Below are 24,862 nucleotides of genomic sequence, written 5' to 3'. Positions count from 1 at the left end.
AACATTTTGTTGAAAAAATGGAAAATTTAAAAGGAAAAAAAAGTCAAACATTTGTGCTAACGTCTGAATTCGCAAGGAGAGCTCCGTTTTCCAGGGAACACGTTTATTGTCACAAAACGTTGACCGGCTCGTGGTGACTGACTTCCTATTAAAGGTAGACACCGCTGTGGGTGGTGCTGGTGTGGTTCTCCCAGATTGCCCCAGAACAGTCCAGCTGCAGAAGGGAACAAGACTCCGGCATGTGAGTCGTCAGTCCTGTTTTCATGGCACGTGGGTTTTCACACCCAGAGTGCTCACCCATTCTGCCCCTGCACCGATCCACCATCTCAGATGCTGTGGCACGGATAGTGCTTGTTTCTTGCATGCTTCAAGTTGCCATAGGGTGACAGTGAATGTTGAAATCTCCAGGGCACTTTGGAGCCAAAATGCCATTTTTGCTCACTTCTTTGCCTTAAAATCCGTCTGTTCCAGAGCTGGGATCTATGGGAAGTTTAGCCTGGGCCTGATGCTGAGTCCTGTGCACGTGAGGAGAGGAGTTTGCAAGGCTGCGTATTCTGTAACTTGCTTGCTGCTGTCTGGGCTCCCTCCCCAGTGCCTTAGAGCTCTTCTTATCCACCCTTTGGAGGCTGAAGTTTGTTGTATTTGAGCCTCTGAGCTCACCTCATGCGTTATGAAATCACGAGACTTTGCAAACAATTGATGTCGGATGCTGTTTCTTTGCCTCCTGGCCTTCTTTCTTTGCCTTCCTGTCAGGAATCAGGCGGTCAAGCTTTTCTCCATAACCCCAAGGGCTGGAAATGCGCTGCTTTTTGTAAAGGAAAGCTGAGAGTCTCATGCAATCACCTAACTCCAGCAACAGGGGTTTTACGAGAAACCTTGAACAGCAGGAGTCTTGGGATAAAATCACAGGAGTTGGCAACATGTGGCTCGGTTTGCTTTCAACCACAGGGTCCCCTCTGCCAACCCTATCAGGTGTGCAAGGCTGCAGCAATTCCACTCGAGACAAGTCCTTATCTGATACCTGGTGAGGTTCATGTCCTTTATTACTTGTATTTTGGGAGCACCAAATGGCCCCAACTAGGACCAATACCCCAGTGTCCTGGGTGCCCCACGGACACGTAGGGAGAGGTCGTCCCACCCCCAAAGAAGATCCTTGTCCTGTGAAATAATGCATGTTATTTCCCAATAGAAAAGCCTTGTGTCTGTGGTGCGTCTGAGCAGCTAAAATCGGAGTTGTGCGTCTAACGCTGTGGTGCTGTTGGATGTGCTTGTGGACAGGCTTTGCCAGAGCCACCGGGCAGTGTCTGGTGAGTGAGATGTTACAGAAGCAACTGTGCGTGGCCGTTCAGTGCTCTGCGTGGGCCGGAACGTGCCGGCATCCCTGGACACAACAGGTGCATCCATCGTGCAGCTGACAGGCAGGTCTGTGCTGTTGTTTCTGGTCTGGAATGTTGCCGGCCGTTCCCCTGTTCCGTTCTCTCCCCCGAGTGCCGTGCATGCGGATCGGGCGAGGAGGGCGAAGTTTAAGTTCGGGCTGACTCCGATCTCAGACTGGGTGGCCTGAAAAGCAGCTGAAAGCGTAGGGAGCGACTGGGAGTAGTGAGTGACTGTGCCCGGCAGGGGTTTGCAGAGTGAGTTCTGTCCATGTGGTGCTAAAAAAAGCCACAAGATGAGCAAAATTGTCGACTGAGTCACTAATAATTCACCCGCCGCTTTAGTCACCAGCGGATTCTAACCCGGCATTAAGTGTGCTGCTGAGAGTGCATAACCTGAATTCTAATCGCGTTAAACTGACGTGACTGAAGGAAATAAAGGGCTGCTCTGTCGTCCGCAGCTCCAGCTGGATCATCGGGCTCCATGTACGACCCGTTGTCGCTGGAGATGCTCGATTAACGATGATCCTTAACGAGGAGCGCTGATTAACAGCACCGGAGGAGGCATTGTCGGGAGCCGAGGTGCGGTCCTTAAATAGGGGAGGGATGGTTAGGCAGGGGGTGTAGTGCCAGCCCGGCTCAGTGTTGTCCTGCTGTTCCCTCGCGCGCCCCCCTCCGCCTGTGTCCGCCTGTCTCTTGTTGTTCGATGCGGGCTCTTTGGGGTGGGGACCGTCTGTCCGTGTGTGTGTGTGTGTGTGTGTGTGCGCGCGCGGTGCCCAGCGCGGGGAGGTGCCAGTCCCCACCCGAGGAGCTGCTGTGACTTCAATCATTGAGTTCCGAATGCGTCTCCGCAATGCTGAAGGGCGAAGGTGGGTTCTGGATTTCTAGACAAATGCTTTTCCTGCTTGAAGGAGAGGAGTGGGATAAGTGGGGAGGGGGGGTGTCTGGCAGTCAGGGCTCCTCCGTTCTCCTCCTGCCTCGGGGAGGCTGCGTGGTCCACAGCTAGAGCGAGGAACGGGTAATCGTGGTGTTCGGGTTCTAGTCCCGGCTCTGGGAGGGGCGTGAGCGGCCAGGACTCCTGGGTTCTAGTCCCGGCTCTGGGAGGGGCGTGAGCGGCCAGGACTCCTGGGTTCTAGTCCCGGCTCTGGGAGGGGAGTGAGCGGGGCGGGGGGGTCAGGACTCCTGGGTCGCTCCCCCACCCTGCCGGCACCTCCTGCTATGACTGCAGGAGGGTCCCTCCGCTCCTTGTCGTGGGGCTGCACAGCGGCTGTTCGAGTTGCCCCTCCTCTTGGGGAGCACATTGTGGGCTGCTCGAGTTGCTTCCCCACTCTGAGGAGGAAGGAGAGATTATTGCTCAGGTGTCAACAAATGGCAGCAGCTGAGACGGTCCGTGGCCCCCCCAGACCCCACTTTCAGTGAACCTGCTTACCCAGCACTCCGCAGGCGGGAGAGCGTCGTGCCAGGAATAGCTCACGTGGGCCTGGCAGGAGTGGGGGCGAGAATGAAACCCGCCACAGGCTCGGAGAGGGCCCAGAGGCTGAGTGCAGGGGCGGCCCCGCCGCTTGGGGGTGCTGGGCGCTCACCGGAGAATGAGACCACGACGTGGGAGGGAATCCAAACGTGGATGGAGCCCTGACAGGGACCGTCTTCCGCCCCTGGGGAGGGACCGGTCGGCGCCTGATCACGTGGAGGGATCCCCTCTTCACCCTGTTTGCTGCCATGTGTCCTGGCTGTGAGGGCTGGTGGGAAACCAGAATTCCGCTTGGCGGGAGATTTCGAGGTCTCAGTGTTGGATTTTGTCCTGCAGCAGGATGGCATTGAAAGCTTTCGATGGTTCTGGTTAAAAACTCTTTCTTTCCCTCCCAGGATAGCCCAGCAGCGAGGGCGCTCCCCTGCGAGGTGGGTGAGCCAGGTTCAAGCCCCTGCCACAAATCCAGCAGAGCATGGGCTTGACCCTGGTTCTCCTGCATCCCCGGTGAGCGCACTAGACAGTCCTGGGCTGGGTTTGTCTCTCTTCCACCTCCCACCCCGGAATTCCATCCCGAGAAACCTTCCCGGGGGAAGTTGAGTTGAAACCGAGGCTTTTCCACGAAGAATTTCAACTTTGAGGAATTGGCATTTTGGATTTTAAACATATTTTTGTTGAAAAATTCCTGACTAGCTCTTATGGTTAGTTTTCTGTTGGTTCCGTGGTTAAAGTAGGAAACTGGGAGCCAGGACTCCTGGGTGCTGTTTGTAATGCTTCGGCAAGGAGTGAGGTCTTGTGGTTACAACAAGAGGCCAGGGAGTCCGAGCTCCTGGATTTTATTGCCAGCTCTGTAAAAGGACCATGCTCAAGTGGCTAGAGCCAGGGGGCTGAGAGTCCGGATGCCTGGGTTCTGTCCTGTCTTCTGGTCAAATATTCTCTGCGTGATGCTGGGTGAGTTGCTTTCCCTCTCTGTCTGTTTCCCCATAGAAGTGACAACACCCATTTCACAAACGTATTGGGAGATTTAGTAAATGAATGTTTAAAGTGCTTTGAGATCCTGGGATTGCTGGTAATTTGGAAAGGAGACATATTAATATTATTGTCTGCTGTCATTATTAGTGACATTTCATTAACCTCCCAGCCGTTCCTTAGCTTTGCTTCATGGCCACTTGCTTCTGATGCTTAAGATCCAGGGAGTTCCTCATGGCTCTGCTCCATTGAGAACTTTGTAACCCACCTGAACCAGCAGAAGCTCCCGGGATAACTTTGCGATGGAGCTGAGCGGTGTTGTCCCTGGAGCTGGGAGTGTCTGCGTTTGATACATCGGGCTGCAGCATGAAGCTGTTCTTGTCGCTTTTTACCCGGTTCCGATCAAGACTAGTTACGCCTAAGAAGTCCTTTTTGATTGATAATTTTGTAAGTTTTATTGTTTGTAAGTGGAAGTGCTTGGGGTTAAATGTAGGACAGGTCAGAATGTTCCGTTAGAAATGTGTTTTGATGAAAAATGACTTTTTCATCCAAATTGAAATTTTGCAGACAATATCCATTTTCTATGACACGTTCCGATTTTCTTGAAGGCTTCCCCCTCTCTGAAAAAACCACCCCCCCAGCTTTTGCTGGCTGAAAACTGTTTTGTTTTGTTTTGATGGAAACATGAAAACTTTTGAAGAAAACTTTCAGTGAAACCAAAAACAGTTTTGGTTTTTCATTGCTTTTTTTTTTTTTCTTCTTTTGGCAGCTGTCGTAAAAAGCTTTCTGAAAAATTCCTGGCAGAGGCAAGCGCTGAGTAGGCCCCTGGGAGCCCCAGGGATGGGGCATTGTATAAAACCCTGAGCAGAGTAGGTTCAGGTCATCCCAGGAACGGGACTTTTCTAAATACCTCTTCAGCACCGTCGGCAGCCCAGCCAAACCGAACAGCTCACGGATGGGGCTGGGCGCCTATGCCAGCCGCCTGTCACTCTAGGCAGGAAACCCTGTTGGTGAGCGATGGGAGGAGAAAGAGGCACAGGGTGTAGCTTGTAAAACCATGCTCTGAGATACGTGCCCCAGCAGCCCAGAGGGTGAGTGCTCCCAGCATTGCTGTTGTTTGTGGGAAGGAAGAGGCAACAGATGGGTCTGTTCGGACGCGGGTGCGGAATGGCTCTAAGAGGCCAGTTTGAACGCAGCCCGGGTTGGGAGGCACCAGGAACCATGACGGTCTGTCTTGACGGCCGTTCGATGCCCTCAACGTGGGATGGAGCCGTGGGTTTGATGCAGTCGGTAGCCGGCAGGTGGGACTGGTGCAAAGCTCCTGGCTCCATGGGTGGAGATGGCCCCTCTAGGTCAGGACTGAGGCGTGTGGGCTGCTGCCCATATCTTTCCTGTCCTGGGGTTCACGAGGGCCTTTCGTTGTTAGCGCACACAGCACGGCCTCCATGGTGCCTTGGTTTGGGTCTAATGGGGGCTGCTGTCTCTGCGACCCCCGTTCTGTGCCAGCCACCCCCTAGCGCCAGCCGGAGCCACTCGTGCGTGCCAAGAGACCCCCGGCTCTGCAGCTGGTGGCTCTAACAGGCTCTTGTCCACTCTGGTGCCTCAGCAGGGAGAGGGACCTGCAGGGCAGGGTTATCTACTGGCTCGTGATATCCACAGACAGCCCCGTTCAGCCTGGCGGCCGGGGGAGTACAGCAGGCCCAGCATAATTTCTGCTCTGTGGCCCCGTTGCTCCTGCCTCCTGTGTTGAACCGTTGCTGACAGTGTCTCCTGGTCTCTGATCCCAGCTTTAAGAGCTTCCTTATTCCGCTTGTCCCTGGGGCGTGTCAGAGGGGCTGTCTCAGAGCAGGGAAGAGTCCGAAAAGGCCGGTTTGTGTGGCTGACTCATTGCAGTGTTTTCAGGCTTGGCCTTCGGTGTTTTCCTAATGACAATGTCCTTCTTGCCCCCCCATGCCTGGCACCGCAGACAGCCCTGGGCCTCTGGGCTCTGCTTGAGGCTCCCCATTAGTCCCTTCTGCCTTTTGGGGGCCTCCTGCCCGTGACTCGGGCATGGCTAATCAGGGCAGTGCTGCAGCCAATCCAGCCATGCCCTCACCCGCCCTGAGCACGCTGCAGAGAGGAGTCCAGATCGGCCAGTTCATTAGCTTTCAACTCCATTGGCGCTTCCCCTCTCAAAACAGAAACGGGGGGCTCCACACATTACTCCCACCCCCCCGCCCAGTCTCCCCCCAGCCCAGACAGCAGAAAATCCCCCTCCAAGCCACTGCGGCGGTTCTGGGTTTGGTGAAACGTTTGCAGCCCGGCGCTGATTGAGTGGCGACCTCTCACCACGGGGCACCTGGCGTTGGGGCTGGGCAGCCCCTAGGATTCCCAGCTGGGACTCCTGCCTGAAGCGCACACATCAGATGCAGTTTATGTGATTGTTTCTTGGCTGCCTGCGCCTATTCTTGTCTGTGCAGTGGCATGGTGCCCACTAATGAGCTGGTGCAGACCCTTGGCTCAGGCAGGCCCTGCTGCCTGGTGACAGTGCATCCCAGGACAGGGAGCAGGGCTTCTGAGCAACCTGCCAGGGGCTCTGCTCTGGCCGCTTCACCTCCATCCCATTGTGTTTCCAGGTGCCTGTCACATGTGATGCATGGACCGTAATCTATTTGCTGTCCCAGCATTCAGGCTGCTACATCCTGCATTTAGCCGGGGCGAACAGCTGATGGGCAGCTTACAGCAGTATATCGGAAAGGCTCTTTCCTCTGTTGTGCCCAGATGGCATAGGATATTCGGGGACAGTCCTTCTCCATCATTGTCACTAACTGGGAGCATCCGGGTGTGTCTGCGTGAGCCGCTCTCGCCACTCGCCCTCCGGTCTGAATCGGGCACAATCCAACATCTGTCACTTCCCAGACATCACACATGCTGGGCTGGGCAGTGCTTAATTTGTGCCAGGGCTGAGCCCTGGCCCCTCTGGGCCCGGCAATTCAGAGCCCCGCCCCTCTTTCATTACAAACGATGCTCTGGGGCTGGGGGAAGAAAGAGGAGGTAACAGCCTGCTTTCCCGCCAGCGTGTTAGTGTCCCGCGGTGACCAAGGGGAGCTGAGCCTAGCTGGGCTCTGCAGGGCTCCAGGCAAACCAGAAACTCCCAACAAAGCCCAGATGAACCAGGCAAGCTGCCTTGGGTTTGCACAGACCCAGAAATGTTGCTGCGTTTCAGGACAGAAGCATGAACTCCGGGGACGTTTGCTTCTCTTGGCACAGCCACTTGCAGAGCAGAGCGCTGGTTTATGCACTGCGGTCAGCCCTTCCTTCACCCAGGAGGCTCCGGGGGTTCTGAACCTGGCCAGACGCCCTGGGGGGAGCCGAGTGGATCCCCACACCAGGCGAAGTCTCCAGGCAGGGGCAGTCCGCTCGGGAGCGTGCCCTTAGCTAAGCCATGGAGCAGCACAGAGCTGTGATGGCCCCACCCTACTCGGCAGGTTTTACTGTCTCCTCTGGAGACGCTTTGCAAGTGTTCAGTGGGACGGGCTCAGCTGGTTCGTGCGTGTGGATTTAGTCCTGCAAACAGCCTGGCGACATGTCTCGAGCCCACCCCTTGCTCACTGCACCCCTCAGTTGCACTTGGCTGGCCGCTGTCATTGCCAAGCCGTTGGGTCACTGGCCAAACACGAATCGGCAGCAAGCAGGCGTGGGCTGTGGCACTGCACTCCCTGGCAAGGCTTCTTGGCATTCACTGTTTAATTAACCGGTGCAAACGAGTTGGCAAGACGTGTGTAGACTCTTTCACTGGGACAGGCTCTTTAAAGGCTCTTCAGCCAGGAGGCGAGGAAATGAGAGGCGTTTAGTGTTGGAAATCCACCAGGTCAACAAGGCTGTGCATGGAGACTTGGCATGAAGGGCGTAAACAGGGCTCTTCGGAGTAGTATTATGGTAGGTCCTACAAGTTCCAGACCCCGTTGTGCCAAATGCTGTACACACACGGGCTGAGACAGGCCCTGCTCCATGGAGCTCACCATTTAACAGACAAGCCAGGCAGAGGGTGGAGAGGAACCGAGGCACAGAGAGGGGAAGAAGTAACTTCTCAGGGTCACCCAGCCGGTCAGGGCCAGAGCTGGGAACTGAACCCAGATCTTCTGCTCACTAGGTCACAGTGCCTTTCAGAGTAACCAAGTGCACTGACCTAGTGAGCAGGGCACAGCATGTATGGGGCTGTGGGATCCAGTCGGGGGCCAAACAAGGCCAGCTTTCAGAGGAGAGGGAGTGTGTCTAGGATCCATGGATCTACAATGGGAAGCAGGTAATACTAATAAGCAGGATGAAGTTGAGCAGAGCAAAAAATGTCAATTGGATCTTGGTAACTCTCCTACTGTAACAGCTCCCAGGTCCTGTGTTCTCCCTGAACCCTGCCAAAATCCGAGATTGCGGTGGCAGAGTTGGGGTTAAGTTACAGATCGGCTGAGAGTTTCTCGGCGCTGCAGGCTCACCAGTCTGGCGCGGCAGGAAGCGGCTGAGAGAAGCGGGATGGTAGGTGTGCTCAATGCCGCCTTTTTGTAGCGAATGCCCGCACGTTTTCTGTGGCAGGGAGACAAGCGGCTTTTCATGAATATCGTCCTTTCAGACAGGAAAGCTGAACTGCTAGAGCTTGTTAAACAACGTGTTGAGTGCTGCCCAAACCCAAATACCGGAGCCGCGACCTGGGTTGCCAGCTAATACTGGCTTCCTTTTGGCCTTGCTTTAGCTCAGGTTTCCCAGTTTAATTTGGACACTCATGCTTTTCCTCTTACGCAGGCAGCCTTTGCCAGCGTAGCTATTCCTTGTTCTAGCAAGCGATGTGTTACGACCATAAAAAAAGGGGATGGGTAGAGCCAACCCCCGAAGGGAGTTAGAACTACGAGGGCCTGTCCTCGGGCCGGTTTTGTTCAATATCTTCATTAATGATCTGGAGGATGGTGTGGATTGCACCCTCAGCAAGTTTGCAGATGACACTAAACTGGGAGGAGAGGTAGATACGCTGGAGGGTAGGGATAGGATACAGAGGGACCGAGACAAATTAGAGGATTGGGCCAAAAGAAATCTGATGAGGTTCAACAAGGACAAGTGCAGAGTCCTGCACTTAGGACGGAAGAATCCCATGCACCGCTACAGACTAGGGACCGAATGGCTCGGCAGCAGTTCTGCAGAGAAGGACCTAGGGGTTACAGTGGACGAGAAGCTGCATATGAGTCAACGGCGTGCCCTTGTTGCCAAGAAGGCCAATGGCATTTTGGGATGTATAAGTAGGGGCATTGCCAGCAGATCGAGGGACGTGATCATTCCCCTCTATTCGACATTGGTGAGGCCTCATCTGGAGTACTGTGTCCAGTTTTGGGCCCCACACTACAAGAAGGATGTGGAAAAATTGGAAAGAGTCCAGCGGAGGGCAACAAAAATGATTAGGGGTCTGGAACACATGACTTATGAGGAGAGGCTGAGGGAACTGGGATTGTTTAGTCTGCGGAAGAGAAGAATGAGGGGGGATTTGATAGCTGCTTTCAACTACCTGAAAGGGGTTTCCAAAGAGGATGGATCTAGGCTGTTCTTAGTGGTAGCAGATGACAGAAGGAGGAGTAATGGTCTCAAGTTGCAGTGGGGGAGGTTTAGGTTGGATATTAGGAAAAACTTTTTCACTAGGAGGGTGGTGAAGCACTGGAATGGGTTACCTAGGGAGGTGGTGGAATCTCCTTTCCTAGAAGTTTTTAAGGTCAGGCTTGACAAGCCCTGGCTGGGATGATTTAGTTGGTGTTGGTCCTGCTTTGAGCAGGGGGTTGGACTAGATGACTTCCTGAGGTCCCTTCCAACCCTGATATTCTATGATTTGATTCTATGATTTGGAAGTAATGGGGAAAACTGAGACATTACCGTAAGCACAGAAGATTAATTCAGGCTAGGACGATTTTACTGATTAAATTAAGGTTTTTAATCCCTCCCCTTCCTTTTATCCTCTAGCCAAAGAGCAATGTATAAATTTATTAGTCCACATCCAGGAGACACTGAAAGACGTGGACAATTAATTATCATCTGCCCCGTTTAATTTCCCTGCCTGTTGGTGATGGCTTCTTAGCAGTACAAAGACCAGTTGGCTTTTAAAGTGAGTTAGAAATGAATTGAGGCAAAGGGGCAGTGTTCCTGCTGTGTGATTTCACCAGATGTTGGGGCGGAGGGATTGTGTAGATTTGACATTAGATTCTCGGGACGTCGAAAAGTCCCAGAAGCACCGAAGAGGTGCTCGGTGTGACCCGGGAGCCAGTGGGTTGTGAGAGGAGAACTGAGGCCCTGGAGGTTTTAATAGCACCGTGATGACTGAAGCGGTGCAGCGTTTCACCGTGCTGGGACGAAGGGTCTGCTGTCTGACGGAGGGTGACACGCATCCCACGGCAGGGGGCCAGCACTGGCCTCCGCACCAGGTTTTCTAGATAGTAAATAAATATTCCCGTTCTTGTTCTCCCCGCCAACCCCAAAATCCACATCCTCCCTCCCCGACAGCTGCTCCATGTGTCTGTACTTTGTCACCTCCTGTGGCCTGGGGCGAACAGGGGCAGTCGATCGTTGATTTCCAACTCTTTTTAGAATTTCAAAATCTCCAGTCGCATTTGCTCAAAATCCTTGTTACAACCCTCTGGAAACTCACAAGTTCCCAGGTTCTGGGATGCACTGTGCCGGGGAGCAGGGGAGGTTATGGGTGGGGGCTGTGCCGGGGAGCAGGGGAGGTTATGGGAGAGCTGTTCAGGGGAGCAAGCGGGGGTTGTGGGGGGGCATGTCCAGGAGCATGCAGGGGTTGTGCAGGGGGCCACGCCGGGGAGCACGTGCCTGTTTGATTGACTCTCTGCAGCGAGAGTGGCTGCGTGGCCCCTCAAAGACCTGAAGGATTCCATGGCCTAGAAGGTTTAATAATTCCACTAGATATGCACAAACACCATCATTGGCTTAGGCAAATCCCCCCCTCGGGGCCTGGCCGCCAGCCAACGAACATTAGCAGCCTGCATGGGGTACGTGAGACAGCCAGTGCCAGAGTATCAGAAGCAGCAGAGTTCTCGCACTCCAGGGTGAGCGAGAGTCGTTCAGGTGACCGTGAGGCTCCCAGGTTGTGGATGATAAAAGCAGCGGGTGGGGTGGAATTAGCCCATTGCTGAAATATTTACTGCCCCAGGAAGCAAGTAAGAAGCCAGAAGTAACCTCCCCAGGGGGCACATTTATAAATCAGACATTGTCTCTAGTCTGCAAAACATTTCCTGCGATTGGCTTGCGTGAAACAGACCTGCAGGGGAAAGCAGAGAGTCTGTTGTTCCAAAGACGTTTGCGTCAGAGTTTCTAGGGCCATGTTTCAGAGGTGGTCTCTTGAATGATGCTTTGTTGTTGTAAGACAAGTAGCACGGCTTAAAGCCCCTTGCAGATCAGGGTGCTAGGTGCTGCACGTTATGCTCACCGCATACGTGCAGTGAAGTTATGAAAACCCAAAACCACACTAGCTGGAAGGAGGCAATGTAACGACTTTGTCAGACTTCAGAACAGTAACAGAAAACCCCAAAACAGAGAGAGATGAAGCAGGCTGCTCCCTAAAGCAGAGAGGCACAACTCTCCCCACTTCTAGACTGTCTGGCTGTGACTGAGTCTGATCACACGCAATCAGGACTAGGAAACCCCTACAAATTATGGTGCTAGCTTGTAATTTCAACACAGTTTTCCATACACCAGGTTCATAGACTTCAAGGCTAGAAGGGACCATTGTGATCATTCTAGTCTGACCTCCTGCACATGGCAGGCCACAGAACCTCACCCACCCACTCCTGTGATAGGCCCATAGAGCAAGAGACAGTGCCTGCCCCAGAGAGTTTGTAATCGACGAGGCAGACAAAAGCATGGGAGAGAGGAAGTTTTATTATCCTCATCTGTTAAAAAAAAAAAAAAAAAAAAAAAAAAGGGGGGGGGGGACTGCTGCATAAAGAGATGAAGAACGAGGTTCAGGAAAGCACCCAAGCGTGTGCTTAAAGCGATTCCCTGATTCCAGACCTCTGAGACTTGCACTGGGTCACACAGGGAGTCTGGCAGAGTGCGAAATTCTCTGACCTCTGTTTGGCACCAGCCCTGACGCTCATGTTGATTCCTTCTGGTCTTGAACTCCATGAGCCAATGACCCGTCCAGCTGGAAGGGATGAAGATTTGTTGCCGCTTTTTGGCCTTCTAAAGCTGATGAATATCTTGCCGCCCAGTTCAGCCAGTTGGATCTTGATGTCGATCCAACTGGTTTATAAATAGCTTGGCAGCTTGCTGGTGGCACGTCACAGAGAGATAACAATAGTGGGATGGAGGGAGTGGCCACAGAAGTGGCTTGATACCTCGTCCTGCGGCTGTCACCTGCGGGGCTGACCTCTAGGTGATGAATCAAAGAGGAAATGCTGTGAGAATGTGCTGCTCTCCCTCATGAATAACTAATGCGGAAGTTCACTTTGTCTCCTCGCGGCTGCTATAGGGATGGCAAAAACTGAGCCGCACAAGAATAAGAGGGCAGTGTGGTCCATTGTACAGACCTCCTGGGCTGGGAATCAGGAGAGCTGAGTTCTGTTCTCTGCTGGCTGACTCTGGGCATGTCGCTCACATGTCCCCTCCACCTTTGTCTATTTGATCTGTTCAAATGGTGAGCTCTCTGTCTCTTTCTCTATGTTTGTACAGGCCCAGCATGACGGGGGCCCCAATCTCTGTGCAGCGCCTTGTACCCGGGCTCCCCGATCTTAGCCGGGTCCTTTAGGCACTACCATAATATAAATAATACAGATTTTCAGCATGACACCAAGAAGGTGTGAAAACTTGTCTGGTGAATCAGTAAATAACTGGTTAAGTGAATAAAACCCATTCAAAGGGAGATGATGTAACTTCTGCCTCTTCGGAGGCTACGCAAAGAAAAAGGGGGGAAGTCCCTCTGTTAGTGAAAGTAGCGTATCTGCGTAGGAGAGTGCTACCTCTCCCTTGGCTTGGGCAAACGAGTGCTCGTTTAATGGGAGGCATTTGATAAATATCCCACGTTTCTTTCAACGAAAACCAATAGGCATCGTTGCAGCCCTCATTGCTCGCGGCCACTCGGTTAACGGCTTGGTTGTAAGGGAGGGTGAGGAGTCTAGCAATAAGGATCAAGGATTTAGCACAAGTGATCTCTGTGGCGTATATTTGAATTTTGCTGTGTAGACCTACCCTGAGGGAAGCAAACTGCAGGCCTGCTTTCTATTCTGAGCTCAGCCTCCACGCCCCCGCCCTGCTGTCTGATCTAGCCAGCATTTCTGCGTTCTGACCCCTGAACAGAGTTGTCGAAAGCCCCTAAGTGAAGTAGGAGCCTAAACCCCTTGGGCTTTTGAAAATCTGTGTTTGTCTATGGCTCCCCTTTCCCTTCCCCCACTCCTTTTGCCTTGTGTAGCTTGCAAGCTCTTGAGGGCAAGGACTGACTCTTAGCCACGTACAGTATCTAGCACAATGGGGCCCTGATCTGCAGCGGAGCCTCCCGGCGTTATCGTGATATGACCCATAACTTCTGCGGCCCGCTGCTCCTGGTGGCTTGGAACAGATCTGCAGACAGCCCAACCCGGGCGCTTTAATCCCGCGCTCCAGTGCTGGCTCTCGCTTGTGTTTTCTGCCCGTGGGATCCCAGCTGGGCCATTGTGACACCGATCGGTGCCTGCGGAGGAGGGCCTGGTGTTTTGAGCCTTGTTGCCTTTTGTGTCTGTTTAGCAGGGATGGGAAGGGAGAGGAGGGAGGATCTGACTATGGAGCTATCTGCTGGAGGTGGTGGAGGAGCAAGTGCATCCATTGGGATGGAAGACACGAAATTCTCTGTCATCTCCACTCCCAGTAAACTCATTGTCGTTTCACACTGACAAAAACCCCAGGCCCTTGCTAGGCTGGTAGCTAAACAACGCACCGGACATCAGCTTCCTGTGTCATCCAGCTTATTCGTTCCCTCGATGCCCTGCCCTTCTCCGAACACCCTGAGCTACGGCAGCCTCCTTTGTGCGGTGGGGGGGCCCCTCTGGCGAAGGAGAGCCCCCAGGTTAGAGACTGGCCTACTCTGCCACAGATCCAAACTCTAGCTGATGGGGACTTGGAGGAAATTTGCCCTGGGAGGTAAACTAGCTCATAACTGCAGAACTTCTTGCACCTTGCTCTGAACCGTGCGAGACTGGCCCCTCGGATTCCGGAGGCAGAAGCAGCGATCCAGTCCACTCAGTGTTTTCCTTCGGTCTCCCTCCGCCCCTCGAAGGACGCACCAGCCTCCTAGATGGATTCGGACAACCTGCCTGCCCAACAAAAAAAGCTTGATCCAAAGTAATTAAATTCTTTGGTTGAGTGATGCCGGAGCTGGCCCTCTTTTGAGGACACTCTAGGCTCTGGTGACACCTGCTTGCATTTATAGCACTGGGCTAAAGATAGTAACAAGCCCGCAGAGAGATTGGGGCCCGTACAGTAAAGTAGTTCAGATGCTGGTTACTAATTGCCTCGCAGGAAGCATTTTTCACAAGTTTCTTTCATAGGGAAAGATAAGCAAAGACTTTGATTTAGCTCATTTTTTTTACTGCGGAACGAAGCGGCTCTTTGATCACGTTGGGTTGAGGCTCCTAACAAGCCTCTGTGTTTGTATTATGGGGATGTCAGAGCAGTGACAGGACAGTGTGTCCTCTGCACAGCTCAAACGAAATGAATTATTTCTTTCACTCTCTCTTTGTACCGTCTCTGGGAAAAACGACTGCTCCCGGGATTAGCAGATGGGCTTGTCAGCCAGCAAAGTATCCGTAAACTCGAAGATTAGACGCTGCCCAGCACGGAGTGCGGAATCCGGTCACTCACCAAGGCTGAAGTAAAGGGCTAGTGGGGAGCATTGCCAGTAGAGCCTGGAAGCAAATTGCTTCACGAGTTTATTTTCTTGCATTCATATGAACATATTTTTCTGAAAAGGACGTTGTCAGGTAAAGCCTGGGACGGCCATACGAAGGAGAAACTTACCACCCTGGGCCCTGCTCCAAGATAGCGGTGCCACCAACCCCGTGTGTTCAGAAATTCTGCGTCAGCCTCCCCTTCCCCCCACACCTCGAGTCATGAGATTGTCTTCAAAACGACGAGATTTTATGAAGCCTGGCAAATGTGGGATTCTTTTCATTTGTCATGTGGCTTTTGAGCTAGAGTCAGATTTCTCAGGCATTTCTGTGCAACCGTTGTGTTTGTTCTTTATTTGTATTATTGTAGTGCCCCGGAGCCAGTCATGGACCAGGACCCCCCTGCGCTAGGCGCTGTACAAGCAGAACAAAAAGGCAGCCCCTGTCCCAACATGCCTACAATCTCAGTATAAGACGAGGAAACAGAAAGATATGGACAGGGAACGGCAAGATAATATTGTCTGACCAGACCAGATAGATGCAGGATGCGGGTAGGAGTTTGACACACAAGCAGAGTGAACGGCGTGATGGCAGCAAAAGCCATGAGGGCTGAAAACATAGGGCCAGATCCTCTGCAGGTGTCAATTGTTCTAGTTGCACCCGCTGAGGAGCTGGCCTTTTCGCTTTTTTTAAAACGGAAGCTGAGATTCTCACGGCATCAACCAGGAGCTGGGGCCGTACGGGAAAACACCAACTATCGCGAGGCGTGTTATTAACACTGCGAGAGTTGGCAACACCCGGAAGGCATTTAGGTGGATGTTTAATTCCTGTTGACAATGGTGGGATTAGGCACCTGGTTTAAGTGAAGCATGTGCAAAATAATTGTGAAAATGAGTATAAAAAAGATTAGCCTTTTAATATAGAAATAATCAAAAATCTGTTTTTAACATACTTGTTGGATAATGATTTTCTCTCCCCACAGACTGTTAACCTTTCTGAGCCCATCTTTGATACATTTGCTCATGGAAGTTGTGACTTCAGCAGGGAAAGGGTTACGATTTTTCAGTTTGATTCTGCTTTCCAAACTGGTGGGGAGGGGGGTTAGTTGTATTTAATCCTCCTTTGCCTCACTGAGGAAAGCATTAGTGTAGCAGGCAATTTGCTGGAAGGGCGAATATGTGCTGGAATTTATGCTGAGAGGCACAAAAGTGTCTCAAGCTGCTACATCAGTTACAGTCCCCGGATCCTGCAAAGGAATCCACACGTGCACAAGGGATGTCACCCACTTTCACGATTTTATCGGATGTTTCAGGGTGTTTGGTGTTTTCCTTGAAGTCGGAGCTCCGGGAGTCATGAGATAACAGGACACTCTCAGCTTTACTGTTTGTAAGTTTCTAGACCGCATGATTATAGGGAGAAACTTGGAAACACGAACCCTAAAGGCTCAGAAATCAGAAGGCAAGTCTAAATAATGCAAAATCTCTTTTAATGTTGTTTTTAATCATCATTTTGGGGGCCTGATTCCCAATTTTTGAACACTTGTGGCTGGCGATAGTGCACAAGTCTCTGCCTAAACGGGTTCCTTTGCCATCTAAAAGTTTGTAATCTTTGCAACCTGCAGTCCAGTTATCCAGAGGTTCATTTGGAAGATCAGTTTTGGTTTGGTTTTGTGACTACATCTTTTTTAATAAAGCATGGATTTCTTGTGAAGAGAAGGATTCTAAATGCAATGAGGACTTAAATAAATTCCGGCATAAATATCTGTACCGGATCCAGTTTGGAAAGGGATGTTGAACGACATGCTTTGTAGCATTACATATTTAATTTTGGTTTTATCTGTTTTGTACTAAAGTAGCACCTAGGTGCCCCAATCTACCTGTGCCAGGCAGCGCGACAGACCCAGTCCCTGCCCCAAAGAGCTTGCGTTCTAAGTAGACACGGGGGGGAAGGGACTTGCCCTGGGTCACTCACTAGGTCTGTGGTGGAGCTGGGGTTAGTCTGTGGAGCTCCTCATGTGCTTGACAGTTATAAAGTTGCATTTGGGGAAGGAGCGACAGCAACAAATTAATTCCTAAAAATGTTCCCCTGCGAGCATACACCTGGCCCTTCAGGCCCCAAATTGGATTCTTTCCAGTGACCCTGCTCACGGTTCCTGTTACGAGCAAGGATCATGATGCCCTGGCATCGATAGTGGCCCCAGCCTCGGTCAGCAATTTGCACGACTGGGAGAGCGGCTGCTGCTCTGTTGATGGGATCACCGTTGTATTCATGGCGATTCCATGGGCGGCGAATGGTTGCTGCTGCTGCTTTTCGGAGCCGGCAGTCCTTAGTTGGTAACGGCTGCTTGTTTCCAAGTGATGCTGACCCTTGTCTACAGTTACAAGCAACACATGCGGTGGAAATCGTAGAACTGTTTCAAATGTGGCACTCGCGTTTGTGTGGGCTGGAAAGTCAGTACGGTACACGCTGCCCTGTCCCCGCTTTCACGGGCTCACAGATGGCAGAGCGCAGTGTCTTGTGCTTAACAGGTGTGTCACGGCGCTTCTGAGACGACGTTATTTCTAGTAAACGTTGGGGCTTTTTGCTAGCTAGAAAATAGAAGCTGTTTGTCCTGTTCATATGGGAGCGCGCTTGGCTTGGCTTTGCCTCTCTTTAAACGGGTACAGCACAAAAAAATAGCTTAGTCCAGACTTCATTTAGTAAGGAGGGTTCGTTGCCTCTCCTTTTGAAGTAAGACTTTTAAAGACCAATGTGAGGCTCTCGCTCTGATTCCGGCAAACACAGAATCCAGGAATATACTGACATCATCTCCAAAGAGCCCAGAGAGAGAGCACTCGGCACGTCCAGTGCTTCATCGGTCTAAATTTGTGTCCTTGAGGCATATGTTTGCCTGTATTTTCTTGAGAGGAAAATAGTTCTGGCAGGTTCACTAAGGATACAGGGTGTTGACATGGATTCCAGGGGCTGCTCTGCTGTATTTTAATGGAAACTATTCTGTAACTTAATTGGAAACAAGAGCAGCTCTGTGGGAACACGTGCCACGGCCGCAGTGTCTCCTGCGAGTAATTTATAATAAATGTCACCACTGCCTTGGGCTTGCTCAGTCAGGGGATAAGGCTGCTCATGGCATGGGCCAAACCATTCCCCAAGTGCCCAGTGGTGTTGGGTGCCTGGGGCCTGCTATTCAGAGGCGCTGAGCACCCACAACTCCAGCTGAAGCTAATGGGAGCTGCAGGAGCTCCTCACTTCTGGCGGGGAGGTGGCGGGGGGGAAACAGGCTCCATTTGTCTCATGGTGAGCACCCAGAAGTCATTGACCGCCTCCAAAGTTGTTGGCCTTGGGCCTGATTCTGATTTCCTTTACACCAGTGTAAATCTGGAGTAACCCCATCAAAATCGACAGCGGTAGGCTAGTGGAAAGGGGCTAAGGCAAAGACTGTCCAAATCACCAGTGTTGAGGGACTGAGATCAGGCCCTGAGTGCGATGGGACCTGTGCCCCTGGGTTGCAGAAGTCTGAAAGGACAATGACTAATGGATGTTTGTGTTCACTGAATATCTTTATCTATGCTGGAGTTTTATAGTGCCACCCATCACCGTAGTATCTGGCCTTCCAGTGTAAAATCAGTAACAATGGCAAAGTCCCTAGTGGATGTCTCCTTTTTCAGGGTAAGACTTCTGGGTAGGGTAGTGTTTGTTTTTTTTTTGGGGGGGGGGGGGGAGGGGGAGGTAGAAGGGGCATCAGAGTAGGGATTCAGGGTGAAAGGGGGCATCAGGCTTGGGGTTCGGAGGTAGAAGTGGTGTCGGGGCTGGGGTCCAGGGAGTCAGGGTTGAGATGTGGGTCGGAAGGGGTGTTTTTCTGGTGAGTCTTCTATGGCGGAAAGGCTTTTTCAAAGAGGGAGGTTTTATAATGTGTTCTGCAGGCGGGTTTTGCCTGGTCTCGTCTGCGGGTTTGTTCTCACAAAGCTCCCTTCCTTTTGGGGGTGATTCTGTAGGCTTTAAACCTGACCCAGAGGTACTATTCAAGTTGTCTGCGTTAGGCGATGGAGGCTCCCCTGGGCTGGAGTTGCATGGGAGAACTCAGCCCCTTGTAGGACGTGGCCTCACGGTCTCAGTGCTCGGCATCCAGCAGCTCCTCTTGTGCCCCTTATGGAGAGTGTCCGGATGTGCTGAGCCCTGGTGAACATGTGGCCCTCAGTGGCCAGGCTCATGAGGAGAGACGCTAAAGAGATTGTGTGGGGATTACTGTGAATGGGACACTGAGAAGAGCAGATTCCTAGAACTTAAAAAAAAAAATTAAAAATCCCTTGTCATGTGTTTTAGTGTCAGGCTAATTATTTCTGGATTTATGCGTGGGTCGCCGTGAAGGTCATGCTTTATTATACTGACCAGAGCCAACTCGGCATCCAGAGGAGGAGGCCCTGCCATTTCCCAAGCGGTGTCAGGATTTAATTTCAGGGGGATTTTCAAACCTGTTTGTAGCGACTGGGAAGAGCCTTGAAGGAGCAGCGCGGCCAAAGCATGCACAGTGGCTGCATCAGGTTGCACGCCTCTAATCTATTTTGAGAGGCCGGTGGTACAGACAGTGGGGAGCTGCCCGATGCCATCAACTGTAAAAACATGACAGCAATCAAAGGATTCTTCCAGCAGAACCCCCGGGATCGGTTGCCCCCTGCCCACATGGACGGTGGCCTGACCGTTCTTCCCAAAAGTGTGTCTTTGCCACGTGCTGTGCTCCTGTCTGAGGGGAACGCTGCTGATTCCTGCTGGGCCCTAAATTATATCTGTGTGTGATGGGCTAGCTTGCTTGGGCGATCAGTGGAGCAAGGGCTTTCCAGCAGATCCTTGGGTTATTCTGTGCCTCAGTTTCTCCCTGGTACGATGTGGATAATAGCCTGCCCTGCAGGGGGGTTGTGAGGTGCCCAGATGTTGTGGTGACAGGGGCCTGTGAGCCCTTCAGATAGAGAGTTTAAGGTCCCAGTTCAGCAAAGCAGCTAAGCAGGTGCTGAGCCCCACTGATTCAAACTCGTTTAGGTGCGTTGGTGAACTGGGGCTTGGGTACATCTGTGTTGCCAAAAAAGCCAACAGCCCTATTCCGTGGCAGCGAGTCTCCGAGACAGGGTCTGCATCCTCAGGTCCATGCAACGGCGTGAAAAATCGCCAGGTATTCATTCCCACCCGGGCACTTCCGTGGGTTTCAGAGCCCGAACGGGAACGTCCACGCTGCTGTTTTTAGTGCCACAGCACAAGCCCCACCGGCCTGGGCCCTGAGTCTCGTTCCGCGGATGTTTTCTTGCAGTGTGGACACAGGGACTTGCCCCAGGTCGTTAAAGCAGAGCTGGGACTGACTCCGGAACTCCCCGGGACCTTAACCTCCACCTGTGGCCTCCCCTACTGCTTAGCCCGAGGTATGGAGAGAGACCACAGCAGCATGATCCTGCTCTAGGCCAGCTGCACTGACAGTTACGAGCCTCCGCTGCGGGGTTACTGACAGGTTTCAGAGTAACAGCCGTGTTAGTCTGTATTCGCAAGAAGAAAAGGAGTACTTGTGGCACCTTAGAGACTACTTTAGATGATCACTTTAGATAAGCTATTACCAGCAGGAGAGTGGGGTGGGGGGAGGTATTTTTTCATGCTTTGTGTGTATAAAAAGATCTTCTACACTTTCCACAGTATGCACCCGATGAAGTGAGCTGTAGCTCACGAAAGCTTATGCTCAAATAAATTGGTTAGTCTCTAAAGTGCCACAAGTACTCCCTTTCTTTTTGCGGGATTACTGTGACCAGTTCAGCGCAGTTCTTATGCTCCTCGTCTGCTGGAGTCCTTAGCAACTGATTCTGAGTGTAGGGAAAAGAGCCACGGAAGAAGTAACATTGGCTGGTTCTATTTCATTTCCCCCCAGCTGACAAATCCGGTGTGGTCAGGGAATATCTTTCCTGCTCCAGAGACAGCGAGAGAGCCGCCTCCTCTCTTCCGTCTGGTCTAGCGGGTTGCAGGTTCATTCTCTGCCTGCTGGCAAGCCTGATCGGGGGGACAGGTTTTCTGCGCGGCGTTTGCTGGCCACGGCCGAGATGAACAAGGGCTGAGCAAGACTGAAGTAGATGCCCTGGAGTTCTGGGAGAAAGATGCTGAACAGCAGTGGCTTTTGCCACCTTCTCCTGTGGGTGTAAAGGTGCTTGGGAGGGGTTTACGGAGGTGAGGTGACTTTGAGGCATGGTTGGCATCAGGGGTTTTTGCCCCCGTGTAGCTGCCGGTGCAATCCCCGAGTGTAAACTCACTGCCCTGGTGCAGAGTGGGGCCGGCACCTGTGCCGCGTACTCTGCTTTGAAACCCTCGGCCCTGGGGCACGGCACTGCAGCACTGTGCTCACGTGTAACCAAGACAGTTCAGGGAGCAGTGGGTTGCTCTGCTCTGTCCTTTGTGCTGATATACACAAACTGGCAAGGATCTTGTGACGCCTGCCCTAAAAGTACTGTCCCGCGCCGTTCCCTGTCTGCAGTCTGCATGGCCGAGGCTAAAGGGAACAACAGCTGGATGATGAATCTTCCTCTTCTCCATCTCTCCGATTCTGCCTTTTGCTGCTGTGCTACCATTTCCAGCTGAATCTGTTTGGACTAACTGTCAAACTCTCTGCACACACATTGGCTCTTGCTTCCCCTCCCTGCTGGTGCGAGAGAGACTTGTGTGTTTCCAGGATCTGTCAGTGTTCAGGCAAGATCCGTGTTCCCCGGCCTCATAACAAGTTGCCAGAGGAAATAATGGAGCTAATTTAGTGGTGCCGGAACAGGCCATTCCATGCACAGGACAGCGCCCCCTTACCAAACCCACTTTTCCCTCATTTATGATTGTAAAACAGAAGTAAAGTCCTACACGCTCTGCCTGGCCTTCTACCGCATCCTTTACGCTCTCACTCTTTACCCTGCTCCCCCTGGTCCCTGCTGGTCCTTGGTGAAGCTCGTTAATCAGCTAGGACTCAGTTCTCTACTGCCCCACTGTCTACACCAGCGCAAAGTGCTCCCAGAGCGGAATGGGTCAGGTTTGGCGTCGCTCTGGGGTACCAGGGCATGGTGACTGGCCTGCGTTGGGGCCCAGTGGCAGCCTCCACCTCATGTAATAACCCAGATCTGGGTAGAGGCTCCCAGCATTACCAGTATGGATGCTGCTCTGGTTGTTGCATGCAGAAGAATGCGCGTGGAGCTGGCCTCCTAACAGAATAAGTGAGACCCCCAAAGCACCAAGGAAGTTATCAGAAGAGGTGAAAAAATTAACCCCCCGCCACCCCAGTGAGTATCCTTCTGGCCTGCTGTGGTTTGTCCTGAGTTAACGCAGAAGACAGCCCACATCATGCTGGTTTTCTGTTGATGCAGAACATAGATAGCCCTGGCACATTACCAACCTGAGATTCACAACCGAGAGTTGGCGATGGTCCCCAGCTGATAGCCACACAGGCATGTCTCAGGACTGCGTTCTGCTCTGTTCCTCGGTGGGGAGAGTTCAACGTGCGGGGGAATGTCTGGTTGGAATCACAAAGGTCGTTTAAGGATAGGATTTGGCCTGTGATATTCCTAGGTCTGCAAAGGAGCCACCGCAAACCCCCAGTGCCTTTCTCAGATCTGCCTTGTTGTTTTTACATTTGGAAAGCTCAGTTAGTGGAACTGGACTCTAATCTCGATTGTCAAGTAACGTCTCTTATATTATTGACAATTTATCAGACAAGCTTAGAAAGGGGGGAAAGATGATATGGTTAGATTTAGAAGGAGGGGATAAATATGTCACAACACACGCTGTATTTGTAAATAAAGTCTGTTGCTGTGAATTTTAGCCTCCCACAGAAGGGGAAAGTCTATTTAGGTGGAGGACTGTCTGTTTGTTTGTCATTTGTGGAATCATTGGACACAATCAAGTTTCCTGCTACAGCAAGTCTGATTGTAGTCAAGATTGCTCTGTTTGAAGAAAGGGGGAAAAAAACAGTCCCTCAGCATGGAACTCAGAGGTCTAACGTCTTAATAAACCAGGTTGGTGACTTAGGCCAGTGCAACAGAGTCCCGGCCTGTCTCCCCCAGGGGAATCCTCCTGACCCCAGTTCTCGTGGTTAGAAACCCTCCGCTTGTGAGTGAGTTGTACCCTGTTTGAGCATTTAACCAGGTGTCTGTCCAGAGAGGAGCATTACTTACTTGTATCGTGGTAGCGCTTAGGGGCCCGAGTCATGGACAGGACCCCTTTGGGCTAGGCCCTGGACACACCCAAAACACAACATCGCTCTCTGTCCCGAGGAGCTCGAAGGGGTACAAAGATGGCCCAGGCACTGTTGGGCTTGTTGACTCTCCATTGAATCCCAGGACCAGAGAATCCCAAATCTTGTTCGCTGTTGTGGGATGGGGAGAAGACCCCGGCAGAGGGGTGAGGTGACAGCCAGTGTGGTGCATCTTAGGTGATTGCAGACAAAGTCCTGTGTGAATGGCCAAAGGACGAGGAGCAGAGTGAGCTGACGGCTCCTGGGCTGCCAAGCTGCTACCTCCCATGTGCTGGCTTTGGGCCTGGGCTGCTCTAGCCCCGGGAACCGCTGCCGGATGGGGGAAGGGCCCCTGGGGAAGGGCTCGGGCCGAGCTGCCAAGTCGGGGACAGGAGCAATCCAGCCAAGAGCTCAGCAGAGGGTTTGCACCCAGCGCCCAGAATGCCCCTGGAGAGGGGAAAGTGGCGCCTAGATCTTCCGTGTGCTGGGCTGTCCTAGGGAAAGCGTGTGCAGTCCTGGCTGCCCGGTGACCTCCCCGCCCTAGAGCCTGCAGAAGGGGGGCAAACTGAGAGTGGTTCAAAGCAGACCCTGCGCCTCGGTCCTGCTGCGGTGCCTGCCCCCTCCGTCTCGGGAGTGCTGGGAGACGTCACAGTAGCTCTGCGTTCGGGGCCCTGTAGCAGCAATCAGCGTTTTCCGGGCATGACCTTAGAGCCGGTGCAGGGAGCTTCCCATCTATTCACTCTTACAGAGCTGATGGCAGGTGCATTCTCCCCATTCTTGGCTCAAGGTAATTGCTACAGTTACAGCCGCGTGCCAGTTGGCACCTGCTCTCCCATGTGATGTTCGGGGCTTTAGGGAAACTTGAGGCACCGAACTTTCACTGTTTGCCCGGGGCTTTGTTCGCAGCTTGCTGTTAACAGCTGATTTAGTGGTGATCGAACCGTGTCCAAGTGCTCCTTGCAATATGAGACAAATGTCAGAAATTCTCCCTGGGAGTCTGTTGTCGGGGCATCTCCTCTCCTAACTCTCTTGTCTCATACAGGGGGAGCAGGGTGCCGGGAAGCACCCAGGCAGGGAAACCGGTCTGTTCGGTGCCATTCAGGTAAGAGCCTTGTGCGTTAGATTAATGATGCGAAGTATCGCCTTTTTAAAGCCATTTGTACTGAACGAAGCCGGGATGAATTGGCTGGAAATCTATCTGTCGTAACTGCACTGAAAGCTACTCCTTAAGTAAAGTGATTGTAAAAAGAAATGGCCGGATCCTTTGCAGTGTCAGTAAGAAAAGCTTCCAAAGTAGCATTTAATATGGATTTTCTCTTCTGATGGACTTTAGCATTGGGGGGTTTACGGTGGCTTCTGCTGAACTGTAAGCATGTGTCTGTTCTATCAATAAGAATACATGTTTCTACTGTGTATATAGAAGTTAAGATATTCTAGTACTTCCACAGTGCTTCAGTACCAGGCTTTACATCTTCAAAGTGCTATAAAAATATCAGCTAATTACTTGCTATATGCAAACCGCTTCTAATGGGAATACTTAATGAGCAATAACTGTGATTTACTTCACAAAGCACAAACTGCGAGCCAGCAATAATGTGAAACCGTTTGGGTTGCATTCATTAGGATTTTTCTTGGTTTGTTGTATATTCCTGGCTTCCTTGTGAGTCTTTGTAAGTACAAATATGTTTAAAATTCAGATGCCAAAGGTTTTGTCAGAAGACTCAATCTGGATCATTTTTGATTCAATCCCAAATAATGAAAATCAGTCCTAGTTGTTACTAAATTATGTCTGGACTTAAACCACATGATTTAAACTCCTAGCCATCTTAGCCAGGACTTCGGCATTTAGCTAAAGCCTGTTGTGTTTGTCCCACGCTTCTCGTCAGAGCTGAATGCTGGAGTAGAATTGGTTTCAAAGTTACTAGTCGTTTGTGGGCCAGAT

The 24,862-nt window shown here is 51.9% G+C and overlaps 1 protein-coding gene across 4 annotated transcripts in view; it reads left to right on the top strand.

Annotated features, from left to right (window-relative positions):
* ZNF385C (zinc finger protein 385C) overlaps window positions 1–24,862 on the top strand; it is a 194,551-nt gene that overhangs the window by 36,597 nt on the left and 133,092 nt on the right. Inside the window, exon 1 of one of the 4 annotated variants that reach the window (XM_074940637.1) lies at window positions 1,859–1,955. The exons of the other annotated variants lie outside the window; for them this stretch is intronic. The gene's annotated coding sequence lies outside the window, so the exon portion shown is untranslated. Of the gene's footprint in view, window positions 1–1,858; window positions 1,956–24,862 lie in introns of those variants that run through there. 4 annotated transcript variants of the gene reach the window in all.

The sequence above is a fragment of the Natator depressus genome, chromosome 27 (assembly GCF_965152275.1).
Source record: "Natator depressus isolate rNatDep1 chromosome 27, rNatDep2.hap1, whole genome shotgun sequence".
In the NCBI taxonomy this organism is placed as follows: domain Eukaryota; kingdom Metazoa; phylum Chordata; order Testudines; family Cheloniidae; genus Natator; species Natator depressus.
The sequence above is the reverse complement of the archived record's forward strand: the minus strand, read 5'-3'. Positions and strand labels throughout refer to the sequence as shown.